Source organism: Tachyglossus aculeatus, chromosome 17 (genome assembly GCF_015852505.1).
Source record: "Tachyglossus aculeatus isolate mTacAcu1 chromosome 17, mTacAcu1.pri, whole genome shotgun sequence".
Taxonomy (NCBI): Eukaryota; Metazoa; Chordata; class Mammalia; order Monotremata; family Tachyglossidae; genus Tachyglossus; species Tachyglossus aculeatus.
The window spans coordinates 25,122,172-25,145,224 of NC_052082.1; the positions used below are offsets into that span (position 1 = coordinate 25,122,172).

The following is a 23,053-nucleotide window of genomic DNA, read 5'->3' on the forward strand; positions in this document are numbered from 1 at the left end:
TTATCTGAAATTCCTACCATAATTCTTAGCCGATATAAGTGACACGAACAATTACAATACATAAGCATTAAGTAGCAATTAACTTCCAATGAGTAGTCAATCCACAATCAGGCAATCAGGGGAAAAGGTACACATTTGTAATTTAGCATCATTTGACATTCTCTTTTAATGCCTACCTCAAAACATTTCTAAACTAGACTCCGCTAAAAGTTTAGTCAGTACTTTCCTGATCACAGCAACCATATTTAAAGCATTAATACGAATTCACTGGCACTGATAATTAATAACTCTAAGGATAAAGTTAGAAGAGTCATGGAAAATTTAAGATCCTACATATCACTTGTAGGCCTGGAAGAAACTAAATCACATTTTTCCAAGAAAAATTCAGCAGTATCATAAATTGGGTTAGTACTCTTCTTCTGCCCACTTCCGGTAAGCACGCAAAACAGTTTTTGTTGAACTATAACGCGATACAAAAAAATCATAAACCACCATCTCTACTATATTTCCGGTTGGATTCTTAGGCTAAATATTAATAACAGTATTGTTGTTTGTACCAGGTAAGCACTGCTCCATGGCAGGTCATTATTTGGAGGGGAAGGAGGGTAAAGAGATTCTGAAATGTAATTTGGTGAGCCTACTGAGAATTGACAATGCAGCTCTGATTTTCAAAGTATTTGTCTTGTCTACCTTTAAAAAAAGTTGAGAAAAATGAAAGCTAAAAGCCTACATTTGGAGTGACTGAGCGACTCAAACAGGATACAAAGGTAAGAACTTGAATCTTATTGTTGTCATTTTAAATCTTTCATCAGTGTCTAACTGGGGATATCAAGAACAATGACTAACGTTGGTGGTGACACTGATGAAATTTCCCAGAGAAATGTGGTCTCCAACTACAAAAAGAAATGAAACAAGGGACAAAAGAAATTATCTGGACATGCCTATGGCTTCCCAACCACACAAAAAAATTCACCGGTAAACTTCATTGTGACTTAAACTTGCATCTCTAAATCTCTAAAATGGCAAAGTTTAATTTGAGAAAAACTTCTGAGCCCTGCTGGATCACTCAATTCATTAAACCAATATTATGTACACAGTTTAGTAGGAAGTTCGATAAACCACATTGTATGACTCAAAGGCTGTAATGTTTAAAATTTTCAGGCCACCCTATTTTATAGCAGAAATTGCTTCCCGGTATTTCTGAATGATCGTTCCCTTTCACAGCTCTAATGCCTTGGAAGCTTGAGATTTATCACACTGGTAAACAAAGGCTGACAAAAGTGTCTGACAATAAAAACCACTGTTTTAGGTACATCCAGAAAGTTCATACACATATATTTTGATTCCTTTATTGTGTAAAAGTACCTTCACAATTTTGGCTCTCACTGCAGTAGCAGCAACAAAAGGATTTTGGATTCCTAGTTTATGAAGACGGCAGTCCAAGCAGATCTTGAAACTATAGCAATCTGTTTTACATCAAAGGACTACCACATTGATGTCTGTCTAGTGTATGTATTCGTGGCAGTGTGGGCTAAGATTTAATCAAAGCACATTATTCCAGCCATGACATCATTATTCCTGAGAAAGAACATTATGTATCTTTTTATGGCACAAATAACCCAAGACATGAAAAGAGTTGCAACATCTTCTTTCTAGATGAACATTCCCCCAGTATTCTTTAGTACTGTATGAATATTTTTACATAACTTTTTCATCCAAAAAACAATTTCAATTTTTATTGCTTATGCAAAAGCTCTGTAAACTCAGTCAGCAGCAGCTCCTATTTCAGAGTGACATTGTGAGATTAAAGGAAAGTTGAAAGAGTCTATAGAAACTTAAGGCATTTATGATTTTGGTTTTAATTTTACTTCAGTTCTCAAATTAGAATTATCTTACATTTTGTAAAAATATGGGCCTTTGCCAAAGTATAATTAAACATTCAACATGAAACTCCTAGTTATGTATATCAAGTAGATTCTCCCCACCAACCATAACATGATAGGTAATTGTAATTTCGTTGACTAATACCAATATTCTAAATTCAAATCACGTTCAAAATATCCCTTAATACGTTCCAAAAGGACACATGGAATCACTCTAAGAACTGAGATGATAAATTGATTGACTTTTTGGTACTTCAATTTCCACATTTGTTTCACCTCCTCTTCCCGATCCCCATAATTATTTATCTTCTCTGCATATATTCTAGGAATAGTTCTGATTAAGATACCAGGAACATCAATAAAGATCCTGTGTTCGTTTTTTTAGTTTCCAGTCAGCAAAATGTCTGAACTATTTGGCCAGAATCGCCTTATTTAGTAGCACATCCTAATACAAATACGTAAAGATCTTTTCCATCAACTCCTTAGGTTCATATTTCTCATCCACACTCAGTGAACTGGGAAAAATTAAGAACAAGGCATCTATTCAATAACGAATGTACATAAAAATGGAAGTAAAAAACAGAAAATGGAAGACCAGTAACTGTTAGCAAATTGACTCAGTATGTGGCAAAAACAGGGAATTAAATTCCATATCAAGCTAAAGACCAGAATGTTGTCCAATACTCCAGATGGTTGAGGGATCTACTAAAGACACATCCCTTTGTACAGTTCCTTAAACATCACCTACAAATCATACTAAAAACTCAGTGACAGGACAAGATAAACAATAGTATGGACCAGGAATGTTGTCAGCAGCAATGCTCACAGCCACACAACTTGACTGGGTTGAAATAAAGGAAAATGGATACCCAAGCAACTGCTATGCATTAAAATGAAAATGAGAATATGTAAACCACGCAATGATGTAGTGGAATGTTAGAAACCTAATGCAGCAGATGGAGGGAAGCAATCTTGAGAGTAGATGATTTCCTTGATTTGAGGTTTCAGAAAGATCAAGATATTAAGAAGTAAGCTCAAAACAGAAACAGGCCCTGTATGGGACAAATCCATATATCTTTCCATGTCCATACTGTAGAAAAAATTGAGTATTGCTCGGGTCCCACCATTGGGAGTTCCATCCTCAAAACCGAAATGTCCATTTATCGATAATCTACCTATTATCTATTTGTTACTATGGATAGCTCCTCTCAGGGTCACACCTGGAGAGTTTCCAATACTCTACCAGTCTCAGCTACGTTAGGGAAAGTCAAGCAGGGGCCTACCCATTCCATTCCTAGCTTAGGTAGTGGCTAGCAAGTGGAAGGCAATCTGCTACAGGTCAAAACTCACCCACGCTGGGTATCGGCGGCATAGGAGAGAATTGAGAGTGGAGACTCTCGTTTACCGCGCGGATGGTGGCAGTGGTAAAGCACTTTCATACTTTTACCAAGAAAACTCTATGGATACACTACCAGAACAATTGCAGATGGAGAGCTAGGGGAGTTCTGGGGGAGATGTGTCTGTGGTGTCGCTACGGGTTGGAAATGACTCGACGGCAGAAGACAAGACTATGGACAGCCCTAGCAAGGATTTAACGGAGCTTCATTGCTACAGTGTAGGAGCCTTCCTTAACTTAGGACGATCTTGGTAAATTTAGCATTTGACTTTCAAACTTTAGCCTACCACACAACAGCTGAAGGAATATACTGCTATTGTCTATTCTCTTCATCTGTTCCCTCAGTGCATGTGTGTTAAGTATAGCTTAATTTCTAGGAGACCAACTTCATTCTTGGACTTTGTTCTTTGTCATCCCACTTTTCAAGGAGTTGGAAGTGCTATCTGTTACCATTCTGCCCACAGAGATGAAGCAGCGTGGCTCAGTGGAAAGAGCCCGGGCTTGGGAGTCAGAGGTCATGGGTTCAAATCCTGGCTCCGCCACTTGTCAGCTTTGTGACTTTGGGAGAGTCACTTCATTTCTCTGGGCCTCAGTTACCTCATCTGTAAAATGGGGATTGACTGTGAGCCCCCTGTGGGACAACCTGATCGCTTTGTAGCCTCTCCAGCACTTAGAACAGTGTTTTTTTTCCAGCGCTTAGAACAGTGCTTTGCACATAGTAAGCGCTTAATAAATGCCATCATCATCATCAACCTGCGCTGAATGAGTCCTCTGGGCAGCAAACTAGCCCAGCCTGTGCCACATCTTCTCAGAGGATCTGCGGATGGAGTAGTCCTTGTCCTGAAGTCCTCTAGTGCAGCCCAGGTAAGACAGACTGGGTGCCCTCAATCTCTGAATAAGGAGTCATTACAAAACACTGCTAAACCTAGATTTTGGACCCTGAATCATAACTATCATCATCATCAGTATTTACTGATCCCCTATTAAATGCAAAACATTATACTAGATGCTTGGGAAAATAATACTAATGATCACTCAATCAGTCAAAAAAAATCAATCAATTGTATTTATTGAGCACTTACCCTGTGCAGAGCAGTGTATTAGTCTGTCAGTTCATTCATTCAATCGTATTTATTGAGCACTTACTGTGTGCAGAGCACTTAGGCAGTACAAGTTGGCAACATATAGAGACGCTCCCTACCCAACAACGGGCTCACAGTCTAGAAGGGGGAGACAGACAACACAACAAAACATGTGGTCAGGTGTCAAGTCATCAGAATAAATAGAAGTAAAGCTAGATGCACATCATTGACAAAATAAATGGAATAGTAAATATGTACAAGTAAAATAAATAGTGTAATAAATCTGTACAAAACTTTATACAGGTGCTGTGGGGAGGGGAAGGAGGAAGTGCCGGGGGGATGGGGGATCAGTTGTGTTTATTGAGTGCTTACTACATACACAGCACTGTACTAAGCGCTTGGAAGAATACCATATAACTGACGCATTCCCTTCCATAGTGAATATTCCTTTTGTTATCCTTCTAACTATTCTCAGGATCTAAGTACCCACAAAGATTTTTTTAAAATGTTACCAAGCCACATATTTTCTTTGTAGGCAATTTCCAGTGAGTCTATATTCATTTTAGTTAATGTTTTCAAATATGAAAAAAAATGAAAATGTTGATTCTCATTTGAAAAGATTCCAAATAGCACCAGCTGTCTCTGGACATAGTCTGATACCAAGTAATAATTTTCCTTCAGGTGCACCTGTAACTCTATTTTTAGGTACATCTGTCATTTTGTTTTAAACTCTAACAAGATCTGTTCACTGCCACATGTGTCTCTGACTTGCATGCATTTCAGATTTTAAGGTGCAAAAGAACGATTAAAGTTCCAGCTGATTACATTTGACAAAATCATAGCATCCTGCAATAATTTGCAATGACAGTTTCATTTCAGGAGTAAAGTCTATTTGGTAACAAATCAGTAAAGGCAGATGGGAATCTATAGTATCCATAGGTACAAGCTGAACTTTACACATAGAAACTTATAGAATATTTTATCAAATTCTATTATCAGAAAAATAGGCATGATTCCTTTTGGAACAAGGAGAGCATATTCATCTTCTAGTGATTATGTTTACAAAGTTTGCAAGGAGTGTTAATTCTTTCAGAACTTATAAGACCGTGCTGTTGACCTCCAGCTTTATTCTAGCACTCTTTTTTGAATGGGAAGTTTCTTAAGACCAAGGATCTGACCTTCCATATTAAATTTTGTATGAAGTTCACATGTTGCTGCTCAGTAGAAAACCAAAAATGAGAAGTAAGTAAAAATTCTATAGACTGATCTTTCGTGGGGGTGGAGTAGGGAGGGAATTAAGTGGTGATGGCATTGTAAGAACTAAAGTTCAGACAATTAACTCTGATGCCTCCTTTGGCCATGAAGATCGCGGGAAGTAGGTAACATATGATGATATGATGAGGCATTTGTTCCAAGCATTCCAAACTTGGAAAGCTCCAGAGGGACCATGAATAACAGAGACCTCAGAACAGTTCTGAAGTCAGGAGAGCCACAGTACCAGAAGCTAAGGGCAACTTATATCTCTGAGAGAAATGGAGAGGAGTCAGGAAAGATGAAACTATGAATGTCATAATCCATTGACATGAGAGAAAGATGAGAATTACCAAGAGTTGGACCTTGATTTTCTTTGTGGAGCCAGAGGTAGCTGTCTCATGTTATTCATTACATGCAGATACTTTCCACCTCATTTTTCGATGCAATAAATATTTATTGTCCATGACTATGGACACAGGAAATAGGAATAAGAAAAAGCAGTAGGAAAAATCAGTCTTTAAAAGATATATCCCTTCTCAATAGTCTTCTCAAAAGAAAGAATATTCATTTCTGAAACACTACTGCTTTAAAAGGCTTGGAAATGACTCCATTCAATAAAGGAAAGTATATTCAGTGGTATACTATGCATACCTGTTAGCCAGGGGTCTCTTCAGAAAACTACCAACATTTAAGCTAACTAAATATACAAATATTGAACTTATAAAAAGACACCAGAGTGTACCCACAGAGGAACTAACAACAAAAGTAGATACTGGAGTGTTAAGGTGACTAATGAGGTGGTGCGGGTTAATCAGGGAACACCTTCTGGAATGGGTGACATTTCAGGAGAATTTTGAAAGATGGGAGGTACATGGCTTCACATATTTGGGGGCAGGAAAGTGTCCTAAATGTGGAGAAAGAATGATGAATGGTGAAAGACGGTAAAGTCAAGAGAGACAGAGACAGAAGGGAAAAGAGGGGAAATGGAAGGAGAAGGGAGAAGATCGGAAGAAGAGGAAGGAGAAAAATAGAAAGAAGAGAGGATGACACAGAGAAAGAAATTTGAGGCACAGTTTGGATGTTACATCAGAGAAGAAACGACCACAGGCTAGGTTGTATGCCAAATTGATACATTGCATTAGGAATGTTAAAACAATAATTTCCAATTTAATGAACTGGAGTTTCATCCGATGACTCAATATCTTCCCAGATTAACTAAGAGGCATGTTCACTTATTTTATGACTTCTGGGATCACTGTGTACCTAAGCAACCGAAGTGAATAGAATGAAACGTTGAAAAAATCACATTTGGGTTTCTGAAACAATTCTGTGGAGGGTTCAACAGAAACAGGGAAAAGGTGCAGGTCAGGTCTGGATTGACAGCTTTTTATGCTTGTGAAAGAGCTCCATTATTTCTCCTGGCTCAGGGATGCATTTGACCCTCCTAGCTATGGGCCTGCATTCCTTACTGTCATGACACAACTACACACTTTCTACAGGATCAAAGGCATAGGTGGGCAGAGTGGAATTGCGGGAGTCCAGAGAACCTTAGGAGTTAGTCCACATGGAACTCTAGAGCAAGAATATTGACAGCTACCAGAAATAAGCAGGAAAATGACTGAGGTATACCACTTAAATAGCATGTCCTAATATTTCTTAGTTGATCTGGCATTGAAGAGGAATAAAATCCAGCATGCTTCAAGCAGCTTGATCTTCTGGGAGTCAGGAGGACCTAGGGTTTTAATCCCAGTTCCGCCACTCGCCTGCTGTGTGTTGTTGGGCTAGTCACTTCACCTCTCTGGGTCTCAGTTCCTCATCTGTACAATAGGCTTTAACACTGTGAGCCCCATGTGGGATAGGGACTGAGTCCAACCTGAATGCCTCACATCTATCCTAGTACTTAGACTAGTGATTGACACATAGTAAGCACTTAAAAATACCATCGTTACCATTATTATTATACTGACATTTCATTTCAATCAACTGAAAGCTATTTTTCCTCTTTTTCTCATTAACACAAGTCCTCTAAAATGAGATAGCATGAAATAGCACATATAGTGCAAATATTACATAAAAGGGAAGATTTTTAGGTAGAATACATGAACACAAACATTATGGCTTATTATAGTTCATTTGAAAGGTGTGACATTAAAAAGAAGCAAAGAACACAATCAAATAACAAGTCTGTCATTTTGATTTTTATGATTCAGTTAAGTTCAGCTGCAGCTTCCTCATGCTCAATTCAATTTTTGCAGCTCAGATGTAAACTACTATTGGCTAGATTCTGATGAAGAACATTTAAAGCTGTTCTTCATAGCTGATGTGAAGCTTTGTATGTTGTAAAAGAGTAGTTTTGTCTCAGCATTTGGAATCATTCACCCTGAACAGTATATTTTTTCCTCAAATAGGAGGCTATAAACAGGATTTAATTGATTCCTAATGGCTCTTGGGGAAAAAAATCCTTTCATTGTGCATTTTATTCCAAATGAAAAAAATTTAAAAATCATCAGTGTTGCATTTCATTCTAAGAAAAGTTCATAATGGCTGTAACTTGCTGAGATTTTCCAACTCCCCATCCACTACTATCTCTAAACTTGTAAAAGAGAGAAAAATATTTCAAAGTTCAGCATGGAGTCCACCACAACAAATACCATAATTATCATTATTATTACTATTACTTTTAAATTGAATTAGCCCAAGGTCAGAATCTCAGGTTCATGTTGCCATTCTGTAGTAGTACCAGTATTAGTACTGCTAATCACAGAAGCAGTACTGGCAGAACTGGTATTTCTTGAGGGCCTATTGGGTGCAATTCATAGTACTTGAGAAAATACAAAAAATTTTCAAAACCCAATGTCTGCTCACAAAGCATTTCTCTCTGTAGGGAAAACAGAGTGAAGTATATTTACAAAAAGTAGTACATAGGGCTTAAACTGATAGAGGAGATAGGCAATTTCTGATGAAATAGCTCTTTTTGTGGGGATAGGAAACATGGATTTGGCTATTATGGAGGGAAATGGAAGGTGTGTGGAATGAAAGCAGAAAAACCTCATAGTCTGCAGTCATTATTATTATTTTATTTGTTAGGCACTTACTATGTCAAGCAGTATTCAAAGCACCGGGGTAGATGCAAGTTAATAGGATTAGCCATAGTCCCTGTCACACATTCATTCAATCGTACTTATTGAGTGCTTACTGTGTGCAGAGCACTGTACTAAGCGCTTGGGAAGTACAAGTCGGCAACATATAGAGATGGTCCCTACCCAGCAACGGACTCAGGGGCTTACAGTCTAAGTAAGAAGGAAACAGGCATTAAATCCTCATTTAAGAGATGAGGAAACTGAGGCACAGAGATGTTAAATGCCTTGCCCAATGTCACAGCAAGCAACTGGCAGAGCTGGGATTAAAATCCAGGTCCTTTGACTCCCAAGCCTGCTCCTCATTCATCTTTGTCCCCTTTATCTAGTAATTTAGAGATTTCCATAAATGAACAGAAATGGTACACAAAAAGAACCCTAAACAATTTTGTCTACCAAATATTTATCCTGTATTACTTCCTCCCACAAGGTTAGGCTTTGTGGTAAGTTTGTTATGGGCAGGGATTGTGATATTGCACTCTCCCAAGTGCTCTGTACACAGTAAATGTTCAATAGATATGACTGAATGAATGAATGGTGGCATTTCTAAAATTATTTATTTTTTTTTACAGAACTTTTGACATTTTCAGAAGACAATAAATAGCTTCCATAGAGGATGGAGTCCATTTGGCATGTGACAATTTGAAAAGGGTTAGTTTTCCCCTCTATTCTTATTCTTAATTCTCATAAAATGGAACGGAGGTAATAGGATTGCTGAATAAGCTTAAATTGTTAATTAAAACCACTGGTCATCCTGACATTTTCATTTTTATCACTCAAGAAAAACCTTTTGGAAGCATTTTCTAGATTCTGTCCACATGACTGCAACATTTTTCTGCAACAGTGATTTCTGCCTCATCAACATGTCTTTGACCCTATATTTCACAAGTCGTTTCAGCAACATTCAGAGAACTTGAAAAGGTCTATATCATAGCCATTTCTTGATTTCCTTTTCCTCTTCTCCATTTTTTAGACAAATCACCAAACACAGAGTGTCAAAAGAGCCATAACACTAGTATTTTCTATTCCCACTGGAATTCAGAATTCTCTCAATTTCATGCTTGCCTGAACAGCTTTATTTACACTAAAAATACTTCTCTATCAGCTTTAGAGCAAACACTTGCATTTGACCTTCCAAAATATCTCAGCAAGATTATATGTTATATAACATATGTTCACACTCTTTAAAAAACCCAAATTCCCTCCTGACTTGACATATTATTTGAAATACAAGTGAAACCTAATTGAAGCTAAATAAAATATTATTAATGAAGTATCAGATATGAGTGCATTTTTAAGGAGTTTTTAGTGCCAAGGAATATTACATTTAATCATGCAAGTTTAATTTTTTTATTGAATAATTCTCAATTTCAAATGTAAAAATGAGGTTAATACAATGCCTAAGAAGACGTGAAACAAAAAAGTTCACAGCCAGTAACTTTTTCCAGAAAGAAAGAGAAACAAACATTTAGGTTTTACCCAACTTTACAGAATTTCTAACGCAATGATTTTTTTTTTAAGTTGGAGTTAAACTCACCTCCAAATAAAATAAATAATAATTTGGTTAGGTTTTCATTAATGATTTGATTCCCCTGATTGACTTGTCTATATGCAAATCCATCCTAATTTTTCCACTGTTGGCTATATCAATCAGTCAATCAATAGTATTTTTTAAATGCTTATTGTGTGCAGAACAACATACTACGCCCTTGGGAGAGTACAATACAACGGACTTGGTAGACTTGTTTCTCTGCTGGCAAGCAGCTTACTTGCAGCTAGGCTACAGAAAAAACAGACAGTAAAATAAATACCTTATGGATAAGTATATAAGTGTATTGGGGCCAGAGGTGGGATGAAATCAAGTGCTTAAAAGGGAAAGGTCCAAGTGCACAGGTGACAAAGAAAGGAGAGAGTAGTGGAAGAGGACTCAATCTGGAAAAGCTCCTTGGACGAGATGTGATTTTTAATAATGGTGTCAAGACGGAAAGGATGGAAGGAGGGATAAGAAGTTTCAAGCCACTGTGGGAAAGGGGCAGAGGGTTGGCAGCAAAAAGCAGTGTGGCCTAGTGGAAAGAGACAGCTCAGGCTTAGGTAGGAGTTAGAGGACCTAGGTTCTAACCCATCTCCTCTGCATGTCTACTGTGTGACCTTGGGCGAGTCACTTTATTTCTCTGTGCCTCAGTTCCCTCATCTGTAAAATGGGATTAAGATTGGTGAGCCCCGTTGAGGGACATGCCCTGTGTCCAACCTGATTAGGTTGTATCTACCCCAGTGCTTAGTGCAGTACCTTGCATACTGTAAGTGCTTAACAAATACCGTTTTAAAAATCTGACAACACAGAGATAGAGAAGATCAAGGTACCATGTGTAAACTGGAGTTAGAGGAATGAAGCTTGGGTTGGGTTGTAGTAGAAAGTCAGTGAGTTAAGTGCTTTAAAGCTGGACATAAGGAGTTTGTTGAGGAAGGGGATGGGCAACCATTTGGAGACTCTTGAGGAGAGAAGAGTCATAGGATTAATTTTTTTTAGAAAATGACAAGGGAAGTAGTGCTCAGTAAGAACTGGAGGGGAGGAACGGGAAACGGAGTTCAGTGAGGAGGCTGATGCAGTTGTCAAGATGGCTTATGATAAATCAATCTCAGATTAGCACAGTAGCTGTTTGGAGAGGAAAGGGCAGATTTTAGCTACATTTAGCTACAGGATTTGGGGGACAGATTGAATACGTGAACTTGAATGAGACACATGCAAGAAGGATAATGCCAGAGATGCCAACATTTTCCAGTGTCATCATTATCTTAGACTTGTATTTTGGAGTATACATTTATGAGGTGTTCTTTTTTATGACTATTTTCTTCCAGAAGGTTTCTATTGTATCTATTAGGTGGACTTGAGATATGAATAAGTCTCTTAGGATAAGATAAGAATACTGAATATTGAATATCTCGAATATTTTTGACACCCAATACCATACTATTATTTGGATATCCTGTTGTCAATTACTCTTTTGACTTGTCCTGCCAATGTGATAAGCATTCCTTCAATAGTTGTGTCCTTATTCCAAGAGTTCATCATTCATGATCCTGCTTATTTGATGTTACATATAGCACATAGGTGATATTGATGTAACTCTTCTAGGATAAGACATGGTTTCCCTGGCAAATCCAGGTGGGACACTAAAGATATTCTATGAATCTACAGTTTTGTCTGAAACATGTTAGCACATAGGTGATATTGATGGAACTCTTCTAGGATAAGACATGGTTTCCCTGGCAAATCCAGGTGGGACACTAAAGATATTCCATGAATCTACAGTTTCATCTGAAACATGTCATGTTCTGCCAGAAAACAATATGTTAGTCATTCTAATTCACTTTTGTACTGCTCTGTCTATCCTTTCATTATTGGACCCTCTCCATAAAATAGCAGAATGGAGTGAAAATATTTAAGCCTTCTAGACTGTAAGTTCATTGTGGGCAGGGAATGTGGCTGTTTATTATTATATTGTACTCTCCCAAGTGCTTAGTACAGTGCTTTCCACATGGTAAATGCTCAATAAATGCAATTGAATGAATAAATGAATGAATGAAGCCCTTGTCATTGATGAATAATTTTGTTCAAGCCTGAGACAAAAATAAAAAGGTTGGAAAATGATCTCAATCTTTTTTCAGTTTAATGGGTAGATGTAGATTCAGAAAAACGTTCATAATCAGGTGTATGACTTTGCATACGTATACTTCTAAATACCATTGTTAAAAACCTACATTGTTAAGACAAGATGCCCTCTACAAATGAATGGAGAGCATTTTGGGAGGAAAAGAGAAAACTCAGACAGTAAATTCATGAGGGCCTGTTTTCACTAGATAAGATTAACATGAACACACTACTGAGCTAACTGTTTCACTACTAGCAACCTGAGTGTTATAAAAAGGATCAGAAACATATTAATGGAAAACTCACAGCAATGCAGTCTGTATTTAGCAAGTACCTATCTTTACTATAAATTGCCAACTCGAGTTTAATTGCAAATCCACAAACTCCCTGGTGATTACAGATTATAGTGACAAATTCAAAAAGGTACAACACAATGTACTTGCTCTAGGAAAATTAATTATTCCAATTCTGGGCTGTTCAGTGGTAAGAATTCAACCACCAGCTGGCTAATACGTTCAATCTAAGCATTTAACAGCAGGTTTTTACATTAGTAACAGCAAGAATCCATTTCACTGAAGAAGGCAGCAAATAGTTTGTAGAAATGAGTCTGAATCAAAGAACCCTTAAGGCATAAGTGTTTTATCCCTTTAAATGTTCTAGCTAACTATCTCCACATGATGCCATCACGATTCATTTTAAAGGAAAGCAAACAAAGTAACTGTTGACTACCATGTGCGTGTACAGTAAGTACAAAAATCAACACAAAATCAGGGACTATCCAGGGAAATCATGAGGAAGCTGTGCCTAGTAAACCACTCTTGACAAGAGACTACTCATTCATTCATTCATTCAATTGTATCTATTGAGTGCTTACTGTGTGCAGATCATTGTACTAAGCGCTTACTCAGAAAACTCAAACTAGGTGCTAAAGTACCTCATTTCCAAAGCACGCAATTCACCGTGCTTATTACACTATCAATCTTTAAGACAACTTCTATTTAAACCGTATGTGTGAGATGCAATGTGTGGAATTCAATATTTAGAGTTGAAATATAAATCTTTAATAAGATAATATTATACAGATAAAAAGTGAATCAACTTCAGTGTTGCATGCATTCATTGTTGTTATTTTTCATGTGCTTACTTTCAGAAAGGGCAATGATCCCTATGTCTTTTCTCCCCCATTACCTTGCTTAGTTTGACCACAGGTTCCCCCTGCCAATGCTAGCCTCAGAAGCTGTCCTGAGATGGCCACCACAGCCAGGAATGGGATATAGAGTGGGATGGATCCAAAAAGACCAGAGAGAGGTCTACTGTTTCCTTCCTCATATCTCACCCTGGCCAAACCTAGACTGGTCTCATGTTCTTCAATCAATCAATCAATCAATCATATTTATTGAGTGCTTACTGTGTGCAGAGCACTGTACTAAGCGCTTGGGAAGTACAAGTTGCCAACATAGAGACGGTCCCTACCCAACAGTGGGCTCACAGTCTAGAAGGGGGAGACAGAGAACAAAACAAAACATATTAACAAAATAAAATAAATAGAATAGATATGTACAAGATAGAGTAATAAATATGTACAAACATATATACATATATACAGGTGCTGTGGGGAAGGGAAGGAGGTAAGGCGGGGGGGGGGATGGAAAGGGGAAAGAGGGGGAGAGGATTAAGAATTCAAAATTAAGAGACCATATAAGAGACTATATTTCAATTTGAAGAATAGAATAGCCCTGAGAATATGCAGTATGATTCAGATATTCAATCTTATTTATTGAGCGCTTACTGTGTGCAAATCACTGTACTACATGCTTTGGAGAGCTCAATATAACAACTAACAGACAAATTCCCTCCCCAGAAGGAGCTCACAATTTATGATGAACCTTGCATAACAACAATAATAATAATTATGGTCCTTCTTAGGCCCCCTCTCAGGATCTCACCTGGAGAGTAGTTTCCAATATCTACTAGTCGTGGCTAAGGGAGGGAGAGTCATGCAGAGGCACACCCATTCCATTCCTAGCTTGGGCAACGATTAGTGAGTGGAAGGCAATCTGCTACAAGTCAAAACTCACCTGTGCTGGGCAGCAGCAGCAACAGCATGGGAGAGAGTTGAGGACAGAGACTCAAGTTTACTGCATGGAAGAAGACAATGAATGGTAAACCACTTTCCTATGCAGGGATACACTACTGAAATGATTGCAAATGGAGATGGGGCGTTTGGGGAGAGATGTGTCCACGGCGTCGCTATGGCTCAGAAATGACTCAACGGCATAAGAGAAGCCTTCTTAGGCACAAGCTATCAAGTATTGTTCTGAGCTCTGGGGTAGACACATGTCAATCAGGACAGATATCCTCCCTGTCCCACTTGTGGCTCAGTTGAAGTGGGAGGGAGTGGGATTTAATCCCCATTTTACAGAGGAGGTAACTGAGGCAAAGATAAGTTAAGTGACTTGCCCAAGGTCACAGAGCAGATAAGTGGCAGAGTCAGGATTAGAACCCAGATCCTCTGACTCCCAGCCCCATGCCATTTCCACTAGGCAACGCTGTTTCTCTGAAAATACTCTTAGTTTGGGGAAGAACAAACAAATCAAATGGGAAGAGTTAATTGTTACACAAAATTTAAGTATAGACCTCACAGAATACTTTTGGTATCATCTGATCCGGCTTTTTGGATAAATTGTTTCTCAACTGACTAAATGGTCTGGCACTCTCACAGAAGGAAATTAAGGTATCTGTCATAATTTGCTTTTCAAATACTAAGCTGATTTCTTTCTTGAATCTCTTCTCAACAATCTGATGAAATTTTTTTTTCATAATTTGCTTTAGGTATTAATGTGCTAATTATGCGCCAATGTGAAGTTTACCAGCCTGCAACTTACAACATCCCAATCTGTAAAACATGTGCCATTTCCCAATACTCAGGGGTATATCTGGCTTTCCAAGGAGAGCACTTTCCCAAGATGTCATCTTTGGTAAAATAAACTGGAAAGACTTTTGTTGTATCTGTCACTTATTTTAATGTCTGTCTTCCTGATTAAAGTGCAAACTCCTTGAGGGTACAATCATGCCTACCAACTATAGTAGTAATAGTAACAGTAGTATTTAAGTTCTTTCTATATTAAGTGGTGGGAGAGAATATACACTATTGTATTTTATCTCCTCAGTGCCTAGTGTTCTGCACACAGTAAGCACTAAATAAACAGTAATTACAGCATCTGTGGTATTTGTTAAGTGCTTATTATGTCCCAATCACTGTACCAAGTGCTGGGGTAGATACAGAATAATCATGGTGAAATACCACTGACTGATTGATGTTTGCTAACATTTCATTTAACACTACATTTCCTTTACGGTTCCTTTCTATCTGTAGTTTTTAAAAATCTCGTTCCTATGTAATCATAGTTTGCTACTAAAATTTTCTTAACTAACCTAGCATTCTCATTTGCCCTTCAGGTTTCTCAATTCAAAAAAACAGTTTGCTACCCTTGTTGCCCTTAATACATACTGATAGATTTTATTTTTAAGTCCGTCGTGCCTCCTTTTGAGAAGACGGTCAGCTCTCGAGAACTTCTCTGCCTCAAACTCTTCTTCCATTGGATCCTTCCTATCCACGGCCCACGAACACCCTATGTGAAGACCTAGAAGTATGTCTGCACTCAAAATAAAAAGCTGACACCGTTCGTGGGAAGGAGAAGGGTGGACGGTACCAAAGTAACAGGACTCAGGTAAGTTAGAACCTGACATTTCCCACACAAAGAGACTTTGTCATTTTCTGTCATTATCTTATTTTAGAAAAATGTTCTCAATTCTTTGACTGATAAGGTGAGTAGAAATAGGTTGTAGGAATAGAGTAACTACAGCATTCTTCTGTAGATTATAAACTTAACTGGTGTGTCATTAAACTAAAGGAAATCTTTAAATAGTAAATATAACCTACAAATTATTAAAACAGTTTCTGAGTTATTTTTTGTATTTACTTTAGGATTTGAAATCTATAAAATGAAGTTCAGGGTTATATGATTTCATTATTTGATATTTTGATTATTTGATTTTTTTATGTTTGCCACCTTCAAGTTATTAATAACTCCACTTGTTAGCATGACAAGCACCGTATTAAGCACTAGTGTAGATACAAGATAACCAGGTAAGACACAGTCTCCGTCCCACACATGTCTGACAATCTAAGTAGTAGGGAGAAAAAGGGCCTTGAATCTCCATTTTTACAGATGATGAAACCGGCACAGAGAAGTTAAGTGACTTGTCCAAGATCAAACAGCAGACAAGCAGCGGAGCCAAAATGACAACCCAGATCATCTGACTCCCAGCCCTACGCTCTTTCCACTATGCCACATTACTTCTTAAAAAGAATGAAACATACTTTTACATATTTTTAACTTTATATTAATATATTACATCTCTTTGAGAACTTTCAGGATACGCTTTCTAGTCAAGTGAATTCCTTGTGAGTATAGACATCGATCACTAACTCACTGGAACACTACTGGAAAAACACAAATAGGATAATCATTACTACAAAAATGAATTATGAAAGGTACAGGAGGAATGGAGACGGTTATATGTGATTTATCTTAACAGTCCCCTACCGTTCTCTTCTTAACCACCTCCATAAAAGCCCCTAAAAAAACCCACAACCATTCTGGGAAAAAAAAAAAAACCCTGATTTTCTTCTATATGATCCTACCCTAGAAGCAGCTATAGACTGGGCCTTGGCCCAAATCAGAGTGGGAGTGTCAGAGGTCAGGTAGTGAGGTCAGCTCAAGTAAGACTGGTATTCCTGCTGGAATCATTCTCAGAGGTTTCCAGCACGACAGCCTATATCATATTTGCCTTGCCGGTTACCAATTTGGGGGTTCATTCATTCATTCCATCGTATTTATTGAGAGTTTACTGTGTGCATAGCACCTTACTAAGCACTTGGAAAATACAATTTCTATCTAGCCACCAAAAGATCCAGAGTTGGACTCCACCAGCAGGAAAGAGAAATCCCCTTCTCATTAGTGGTGTCTTCCAAACTCTCTGCCAACTTCAAATGTTGCTATAGCCGGTTGAACAGTGGAAGCAGCGTGGCTCAGTGGAAAGAGAGGTCATGGGTTCAAATCCCAGCTCTGCCAATTGCCAGCTGCATGACTTTGGACAAGTCACTTAAGAGACGCAGCATGGCTCAGTGGAAAGAGCACAGGCTTTGGAGTCAGAGGTCATGGGTTCAAATCCCAGCTCCGCCAATTGTCAGCTGTGTGACTTTGGGCAAGTCACTTCACTTCTCTGGGTCTCGGTTCCCTCATCTGTAAAATGAGGATTGACTGTGAGACCCCCGTGGGACAACCTGATCACCTTGTAACCTCCCCAGTGCTTAGAACAGTGCTTGGCACATAGTAAGCGCTTAATAAATACCATCAAAAAACCCTTCTCTGTGCCTCAATTACCTCATCTGTAAAATGGGGATTAAGGCTGTGAGGCACTCGTGGGACAACCTGAGCACCTTGTAACCTCCCCAGTATTTTGAACAGTGCTTTGCACATAGTAACCACTTAATAAATGCCACTGTTATTATTATTATTAACAGTAGGAAAGCCATTGCTTTGGGTCTTTCACAGCTGAGTTTGACTAACCTACTTGGAGATTCATAAATGGTAAGGTTGTGCCTTGTTAGAGTTTAACAATTGTTGATCAAATAATAGTAATAATAATGGTATTTTTTAAGCACTTACTATGTGTCAAGCACTGTTCTAAGTACTGGGATAGATATAAGCTAACCTATACAGTCACTGTCCCACATGGGACTCACAGTCTTCATCCCCATTTTACAGATGAGGTAACAGACTCAGAGAAATGAAGTGACTTGACCAAGGTCACACAGCAGACGAGTGGAAAAGTCGGGGTTAGAACCCAGGTCCTTCTGACTCCCAATCCCACGTTCTATCCACTGGAGCCCACTGCTTCTGAACTAGATAATTGAATGGAAACTTCCGAACTCTTTCCCAAAAGGGAAATATAAATGTTAAGGATCTCATTTGAATATAATGTGGTTCATTTGGCATGTTGTATTACATTGAAGAACACTCCTCTCAGAAAATGGAATGAATCGTATCACCATCAATAATAACCACTGAGATAAGATATGACAAAAGGATTGAGCTGCTGGCTAAGTCATCTTATAAACTGAACCACAAAATATATGATCTAGCAATTCCTTAGCACAAACACAATACATAGGGAGAACAGCAATGATAGTAACAATAAATCGCCCATAATAATAGGCTGGGGTGATTTTCCCTAGTAGCACGATCACCAATCATTCTGGACCTTTTCTGAAATAATTACGGCTGTTGTGAAACAAGCCTCAATAGCATCATTCTGCTGCTTACGCAGCCTGAGACAACAGTACAATAGACCAGGATATAATCACAGGCAAGAGAAGGAAAGTGGTCCGTGGGTGATATTAAGCTGGCTGATATTTGAACTTTATCTGAAACCCAAGGGTACTTGGTGGCTTCATATTTTACTGAAGGCAAGTAAGATAACTATCACAACTTTAACCTTGATAAGCTCAACTTGAGCTAAAATGTACTCTTGGTTAAGAGCAGGTAATCTCTTTAACTTGCTATAACACACTGGAAAAAGCAGTCAAAAATGGATGGAAATGGAAATAAGAAGACCCTGATACTGTCAGTCAGGGCTATCTATGTGTGAAGAGGATGAACAGAAGAAAGCAGCCACACATTTTCTACTCGATATATTTGGATGTCTCATAGCAGACAGCTCAGGGGTATGGAACAGCTGGTGTATGAGGATATACTGAAAAGATCAGGTTTTTCAGGCTGGGTGGATGAAGATTAAGAGAAGACATGATTGAAGTTCACAAGATCACAAAGGCTGTGGGACGCAGTATCACAGAATGGTTGTTCACCAAATCCCACAGCGGTGGCAAGAGAGAACCCATTCAAGATGGTCGATTTAAGGCTAACGGAAGAGGACATTACTTCACACGGTGTGTGGTCATAATAGGAAATACATTGTTACTTTAAAGTTTGTAAGCAGAATTATCAATAATTTGAAGAAAGATTTAGAATGATTCATGTGTAGTAGGTTCCACATTGAAGTACTAGGAAAGTTCAGGAAGGTTATAAGATTCGAGGGTTATGCGTGGGTAATAACAAAAATGATGTAGGTCATTGGACCTACATAAGTACTTCTTCCAACTTTGCCAAGACCTCACAAAATAGAAAGAGAGGATCTGTCAGATATTTTCTGTCAGTGCCCATGAGTCAGTTCTTCAACAACTGGGATGGGGACGATTGGTTTTCTCCATTTCTCCCATTAAATTCTCAAAAAAAAGTAAGAACTTTCAATATTTTCAGAAAATATCAGTGGAAAAACAAAATCAGAATACAAGCATATAATAAATACCATATCCCAATGCCTTTCTTATTCCTCTCATTGATTTAGGCATGCTACTCTACAACAGTCAAATGCCTAACCAAGATGGGAAGAAACATTTCATTTCTCCCTTCATTCTTTGTTTCAATCATCTTTTACTTAGAAGAAATTAAAAATTTTGATTTTCTGTGATGGATTTTATCCATGATTAAACTTATTACATGATTCTTCCTGTTTTAATTTGAGAGGGACTATTTGGATGTGTAAACACAGCTATTTTATTATAGATATACAACATTAAAAAATGCCAGCATTTCAGGTGTTAGGTGTCTTCACAAGGGAAAATAAAAACTACTCCACAATAGGAGGGTGAATCAATCAATCAATCGTATTTATTGAGCGCTTACTGTGTGCAGAGCACTGTACTAAGCGCTTGGGAAGTACAAGTTGGCAACATATAGAGACGGTCCCTACCCAACAGTGGGCTCAAGACAAGTCACATTGTGAGCCCCACATGTTTCCCAGACTAAAAGATGTGTCACAGTGGTCAATCCCTCATGACACTGGATCCCATCCTACTTTCTCCACTGAATCATAGTATAGTAATTAATAGTAATAATAATATTAGTTTTTGTTATATGCATACTTTGTGGCAAGCAATGCTGGGGTAAATGCTGGGGTAAAGATAATCAGGTCAGACTCAATCCCTGTACCACATTGCAATGAAAGTCTAAGTAAGAAGAAGAAGTACTGAATCCTCATTTCATAGATGAGGAAACTGAGGCACAGAGAAGTTAAGTGACTTTCCCACATTGACACAGCAGATGACGGCGGTGGGGTTGGGATTAGAACCCAGCTCATCTGATTCCCAACCTTGTGCTCTTTTCATGAGGCTGGGCTGCTGCCAATAACAAGCACTTAGTACAGTGCTCTGCACACAGTAAGTGCTCGATAAATACTACTGAATGAATGAATAACAGAACAAGAGACTTGCAGCCAGAAAGACATTTTGCAGCCATCATCTTCCCATGACACTGGGCCTCATCCTGTTTTTTCCACTGCTCTGACCTCCCTCCTCTTCTGCAATTCCTCTTGCAATTTTCTCTTGCCTTTAGAACATTTCCATTAGGATGTACTGTCAACACCTCAAACTAAACCTGTGCGAGTCAATTCTTCAATTTCCCATCTAGACTCTGTCCTCACCCCTGAAGATACCAAAATGTTGAAAGCATCACCATCCTCTATGTTTAAAAAGTCTCATAATCTTAGCATTATTTTCAACCCATCTCTCTCATTCAACCCATCGATCTGTCACAAAATCTTGCCAGTTCTATCTTAACAACACCTCTAGAATTCACCCTTTTGCCTCCATTTATACTGCTACCATGCTGATCAGTCAATCCATCAGTGATACTTATTGAGTGCTTACTATGTGCAGAGCACTAGCTAAGTGCTTGGGAGAGTACTATAAAACAGGTTTAGCAGACACCATCCCTGTCCACAACGAGTTTACAGTATATAGGGGGAAACAGACATTAATATAAATAATTTATAATATATAACAAAGATAAGTACATAAATACTATGGGATTGAGAGTGAGACAATTATCAAATGCCCACATGTCACAGAGATCCAAGTGCACTGACAATACAGAAGGGAGAGGGAGCCAGGGAAAAGAGGTCTTAATTGGGGAAGGCCTCTTGGAAAAAGGTTTGGAAGGTGGGGAGAGTGACGATGGTATTAATGGTATTGTCAAGCGCTTACTATGTGTCAGACACTGTATTAAGCAATGAGGTGGTTACCAGCAAATCAACACAGTCCCTTTCCCACATGGGGCTCACTGTCTCAATCCCCATTTTAGAGATGAGATAACTGAGGCCCAGAGAAGTGAAAGGACTTGCCCAAGATCACACAGCAGACAAATGGCAGAGCTGGGATTAGAACATATGAACTTCTGACTCCAAGGCCCATTATCCATCCTCTATGCCATGTGTATATGGAGGGGGAGGGAGTTCGAAGCTAGGGGCAAGATATGGGAAAGTGTTCAGTGATGAGATAGATGATACAGTGAGTAAACTGGTGCTAGAGGAGTGGAGTGTTAGGTTAACTGTAGTTGGAGATCAGTGAGGTGAGATGGGATGGGGCCGGCTGATTGAATACCTTAAAATCAATGGGAAGGAGTTTCTTCTATTTGATACAGAGGTGGATGGGCAGCCATTAGAAGTTCTTGAGGAGTGGGGAGACAGGGACTGAACCTTTTTTTAGAAGAATGATCCATGCAATAGAGTGCAGTATGGGCTGCAGTGGCGAGAGACAGGAGGCAAGAAGGTCAGTGAGAAGACAGATGTAGTCGTTAAGGCGGGATAGGATAAATGCTTGGATCAGCATGATAGCAGTTTAGATGGAGAGGAAAGGGCAGATTTTAGCGATCTTGTGAAGGAAGAATGGATAGCATTTGGTGACACTGAATATGTAGTACAATAAGTGAGATGATAATAATAATAATAATAATGATGTTGGCATTTGTTAAGCGCTTATTATGTGCAGAGCACTATTCTAAGCATCATCATCATCAATCGTATTTATTGAGCGCTTACTGTGTGCAGAGCACTGTACTAAGCGCTTGGGAAGTACAAGTTGGCAACATATAGAGACAGTCCCTACCCAACAGTGGGCTCACAGTCTAAAAGGGGGAGACAGAGAACAAAACCAAACATACTAACAAAATGAAATACTGGGGGGGGAATACAAGGTGATCAAGTTGTCCCACGTGGGGCTCACGGTCTTAATCCCCATTTTCCAGATGAGGTAACTGAGGCTCATAGAAGTGAAGTGATTTGCCCAAGGTCACACAGCAGACATGTGGCAGAGCCGGGATTTGAACCCATGACCTCTGACTCCAAAGCCCGGGCTCTTTCCACTGAGCCACGCTGATGAGTTGAGGACACCAAGGTTATGGACTTGTGAGATAGGAAGCATAGTGGTACTGTCTATGGTGATGGGAAATACAGTGCTGATTCAAGAGCTAATCATATCCTGCCTGGAAGACTGCATTCATTCATTCATTCGTATTTATTGAGCGCTTACTGTGTGCAGAGCACTGTACTAAGCGCTTGGGAAGTACAATTGGCAACATATAGAGACGGTCCCTACCCAACAGTGGGTTCACAGTCTAGAAGGGGGAGACAGACAACAAAACCAAACATATTAACAAAATAAAATAAATAGAATAAATGTGTACAAGTAA

At 38.7% G+C, this 23,053-nt stretch overlaps 1 protein-coding gene and 1 non-coding gene across 2 annotated transcripts in view; one reads left to right on the plus strand and one right to left on the minus strand.

The window, feature by feature from the left end:
- Positions 1–23,053, minus strand: part of GPC6 (glypican 6) — a 772,215-nt gene that overhangs the window by 650,140 nt on the left and 99,022 nt on the right. The gene's annotated exons all lie outside the window — the stretch shown is intronic.
- Positions 3,086–3,223, plus strand: LOC119939838. The gene has a single exon (XR_005454800.1). It is a non-coding gene; the product is annotated as a small nucleolar RNA SNORA7 (small nucleolar RNA).